This window comes from Penaeus chinensis, chromosome 8 (assembly GCF_019202785.1).
Source record: "Penaeus chinensis breed Huanghai No. 1 chromosome 8, ASM1920278v2, whole genome shotgun sequence".
Taxonomy (NCBI): Eukaryota; Metazoa; Arthropoda; class Malacostraca; order Decapoda; family Penaeidae; genus Penaeus; species Penaeus chinensis.
The window spans coordinates 22,508,874-22,513,873 of record NC_061826.1 but is presented as its reverse complement, the minus strand read 5'-3'; positions in this window follow the sequence as shown (position 1 = coordinate 22,513,873).

The window sequence follows — 5,000 nt, the reverse complement described above, 5'->3', positions numbered from 1 at the left end:
ACATGTCACACCCTCCGTAGGAAAGATCAAGCTCACTGTCTTTTGGGACCAGCATGGAGTAGTCATGACGGATATCCTGTCATAAGGCACTAAAATTACAGGACTTTACTATGCTCCATTGCTACAGAAATTACGGGAGACTATTAAAACCAAGAAGTGCGGAATGTTGACCAAAGCTGTCCGTTTCCTACAACACAACACCCCTCTTCGAAACTTTCACATTGCCCAGATGGAAGCGCGGTCCTGTAGCTACATCATTCCTCACCCTCCCTTTTCTCCTACCCCTGAATCACCTGACTTTCACCTCTTTCCGTCCATGAAATCGTTTTTAAAAGGCAAGCTTTTCCATGATGATGATATATGAAGCCAAAGAAAACATGCTATGAGTTATGCATGTGAAATTTCAGCTTTTTAGGATAAGAGCAAATGGGTCGGGGAATCTTTAATGAGCACTCCTCGTATGCATGTAAGTATACATAAATATATGTATATATACATATATATATACACATATGTATGTAAGTGTATATGTATACATACATAAACATACGTATACTGTGTATATATACACATACATGTGTGTATATACATATATATGTATATATATACATATGTATAGACATCATTGTATGCATGTATATATATATACATATTATGCTCAACATCATGCAAGCATCCTTAGAATTTCACTGGACCCCAATTCTCGTCGACTATAACCCCAACCAGGTGGCTGGAATGTTTGCTGAGACCTTAGAATACTGGATATTAATGTTCCCATAGAGGAAGTTGCCCCTTGGCACAATCCTCCTCCAGCCGTTTGCTATACACCCACCTGAAGAAGAGACTTGCCCCCTCAATCGAAATAACAAACCCTGGAGGTCATTGCCGAGGTAACCTCTTCCATCTCTGCCTTGGAAACACTCGACATAGACTGTCTTCTACAGATAGATGGAAGTACAGGATGTGAACCACTGAACAGAGGATGGATTATTCTCCGTCTGTAGGATATTGGGATCTACCTCCTGTGAACTGCATGGGCTTCTAGATGCTATTAGCCTACTTCTACACACTAGAAACATTTGCGAATCGCAGTCTGCCCTTCATACCCTCTCCACCCACAAGCCTGAAGCCCATAATTTAGACAGTCAGATGCAGCACCATATATACATGCACCTGTAATACATTACCTGTGGATTCCCTCACTTGTCAGTACAACAGCATATCACATGTTGGATCATCTTGCCAAGGCTACCTGTGGGCTGGCATTACCTGTTGTATACTCTCAGCTGGAGACGAGTAAACATCTGCTGAATGGATAAAAGAAATATTGATATTTCTGACCACTTGAATGGAGACTTCAGCAGTATTGTTGGTGAGCAAGCGGAAGGGTTCAAGGCGCCACTGCAGCTATGTCAACTGTTCCTACACAATGGGATGGACATGCTAATGTATCGGTCAAAGATACCGCATGCTGAATGGTATAATGCTGAAGCTCACAAGAATTTCAAGTGCTGATCGTGGGTTTTGTGCAGAGATCCTGCTTTTTTCAGGAGAGATGATGAGGCCACATGTAGAGGATGATTCGTGAAATGAAAGAAGTGTTAAAGATGTTAAAAAGAAAAGGAATGTGGACACCTGCCTGTGGGATCCCAAAACCAAATTTTTAGATACACTGCATACACCTTTTAAAGGGATGCAGGATAATCTGTTGCTGAGGTATCCTCATGTCACTTGCAAGAGATTCCCATTAACACCAAAATCCATAAGCTGGTCGAGTATCAAATCTGAATTTGTAGTATCAAAGGCACTTTTTAAGTCGAGAAACTAAAGAACACTTGTGGTATGTGCTGCATTGTGGCAGGAATCCATATAATGTAGATGACTTTGTCCCAAAGTTGATACATAAGGTGATTCCGGAGGAAAGACTCCAGCACTTTACAGAAGCGTGGTGTAATAAATATTGGTATGAATTTGTCAAGCTTAAAAACAGGTACAATGAAACTTGTTCTCCATCCTCGCAGTACATACTCATTTTGGAGACAGATGTTGTAAAGCTATAGGTGGGGATCATCAGGGACTTTTAGGAGAAAGCGCAAGACAGAGTATGTGATGCCATCAACATCGAGGGTAGTTGTGCCGCAAGCAAGAGCATGACGAAATTCAACCTATGTTATTGGCACACATTTTTTCTCATCTTTCCTTAGCAGGGCTGCTGATAAGCTTAGAACGCAATGTGTATATATGAAGTAAGACTATGAACATACAGGATTGCTGTGACTAAGCCTCAGTGAGATCTTGTGCATATTCAGCTAGACTGTGATGGACTGAACTTGGGGTCTTTTTCCTTACCACCTTATTGATGAGTCATCACATGGATCCCACACTTGTCTACTCATTGATGGTATTGGTGAATTCATGCCAGATGGACATATTGTTGTAAGTTAATAAGGGCCTGGATTTGGATTCCTCTGATATAATAGGATGTCCTCTAACATATGTTTCTCTGCTGTCTGATGCATCTATCATATGTCTACTCAAGAGCTCCTGATTGGCATAATATTGGTTAATGAAATTATGTGTAAAAGTAACAAGTGAAGATGAATGGGTAGTATGGGTATGTTGTTAGAATTAGGAATGCACAGGAGTGTAGGAATCGAAGATAAAGTTGAGGGCAAGGTAATCTGAAAGAAAGAGCAGGGACAGATGAGCACATGACTTGAGATACCACATGTCAAAAGGTAAGTGTGTAGTTAAGAGTACCTTCCCAAATAAAATGTGGCACCTCCTGTATCCCAGCATGCTTGGTGCTTATGCCACGTGAACTTAGTAAGCTGTGTTCTGCTACATTTTAAAAGTTTCAGAGCGTCCTTTTGAAACTGGGTAAAGAGCATTAATATCACCCATGTATACTGTGCTGCAGGCCATTGAAGAAGTCACAGGATTGATATTTATTGAATAGACGTTGCAGAGATGAATTAATCCTTTTCCTGCCTTAATGTGCAATTCTCAACATGATTAATATAAGATACATACCCATTGGGGGAGGGAGCTGCAGTCCCTATAAAGATGATATTCGCCTTAGGTGAGGTAATTTTGGCTGGAGGCTTTATGCCACAAACATTCCAAGAGAGAACATGAAAGTGCATGTTACTGGTGAACTTTACTTTCATGCTTGCGGGAGCCAGATGATTATTTTGAAGTGAGTAGTGAATGAATCAGGCTTTTCTGTAGGTAATGTAACATAAGTGATGACAGCCTATTGGGCCTAAATGAGAGACTTGAGGGTTGTGCCATTAGTTGCTAGTTTGGTGAAGAATATCAAAGCGAGACTCATTGCAAGTGAGGTACACTGAGACTTGATGGAGTCAACATCTTGAAGTGCAAACATTTCCAATTTGCCTCATTCAGGGGAGTTGGGTCTTGAAATGCCGAAGTTGATTCGACAGGTAGGTGGGTAAAGGTATGGGAGTCACATGCACCAGGCCCACTTCTTAGGTACTGTGCAGTATCGGGAATCCTGCCTAAGGCCCATCATTTATAACACTAAGGCTACTCCTGCAACTTGCATAATACACAGGATGGGATGCACCGAAGGCAATTGAAGATAACAGATGGCAGCAGTGCCTCAGGGAGGCTCCAAGTAAGAACGAATCATTTAATGGGTACAACCGTTCTGGCAAAACCAGCAAGCAGAAGAAGCACTAGGTAATTATTTGGTCTTGGAGGGATTGACACCAACAGAATACCAGTTGAGGAGATAAGTGGGATATTTGAGATGCTCTCAGATGAATCTTGCTGATCAAGTTACGGACCAAAAACAATGTCACAATGTTTATGATGTACTGACGACTTCTAGACATACACAAAAGGAGATGTCAGTGCCAACATCTTGACCTTGGCAAGATTCCAATCCAAACTGAATGCTTAGTTTACTTTAGCCATCCATTGAAGATTTATATCCATGCCAAGGTCATCTCTGAATACAAGTCTGACATATTCTGCTCGCGACACAAATGTTGAAAAAGGCAGACCCAGCGCAGTTGTAGGCCCATGCAATATGCTATGATGCATTAGAGGATGGGCATCTGGTTGCCTTGGCAGCAGAAGACAAGGGCTCACTGTCAATGTCCAAGATGGAATCCATCTACTAGAAGTGTAGACTGAGGCACGGCGATCGGCCTCGTGTCAGTCTCCCCAACCTGACCTCTTAGTGGTGTTAATGGGGACCATTCTCTTTGCTCATACAAATCAGAGAGGAAAGCAGGTCCTGTTTAATTCATAATGATTATACTAGGGCACAGGAACGACTTATTGCGGTAACATCGATCAGAGAGCCCTGATTACAAAACTGTCATTTAGCAAACTCCCCTAGGGACGAAGTAGACCTTTATGGTACCTTTAACAATAGTAGGTGTCTGAATCCAACAAGAACTGTGTTAAATAGAGGTGGTTACCATCCTCAGGGGGTAACCATAGCCATTTCCAACAGACTTTAGTCTTCGGTAATAGAGCTTACTTCAATTGATGAGTGTATAATAGTACTAAAACTGAAGTATGCATCTTTATGTCTATTACTGCTGTTTACATACCCAGCTATCTATATAAATTCGATGTGAAGGAGGAATTCTATGCCAAACTCGCTTCCATGGCAGACAACTGTTCTTGGCTTGATGTCTGCATTGTTCTGGGTGATTTCAGTGCGGTGCCTGGTTGTGATGTAGCTGGCCATTAGGTATCTGTCCACATAGCTTGAGAGCCAGTAGCAAGAATAACTTCCATCCTTGGGACTTTGCTAATCAGAGATTAAGGATTTCTGGCTTCTGGTATCAGCACTCTGACCCACACTGTACATTGTACAACCATCCAGGAAATGTGACCATGGTAATCAACCACATCCTGGTTAGATCCTGTTAGAGGATCCTCCCAAGCAGAAGCCCAGCCCGAGAACTGAATTATGTGGTACTAGTCATAGATTGCCTATCTCTGGGTTCACTTCAAAA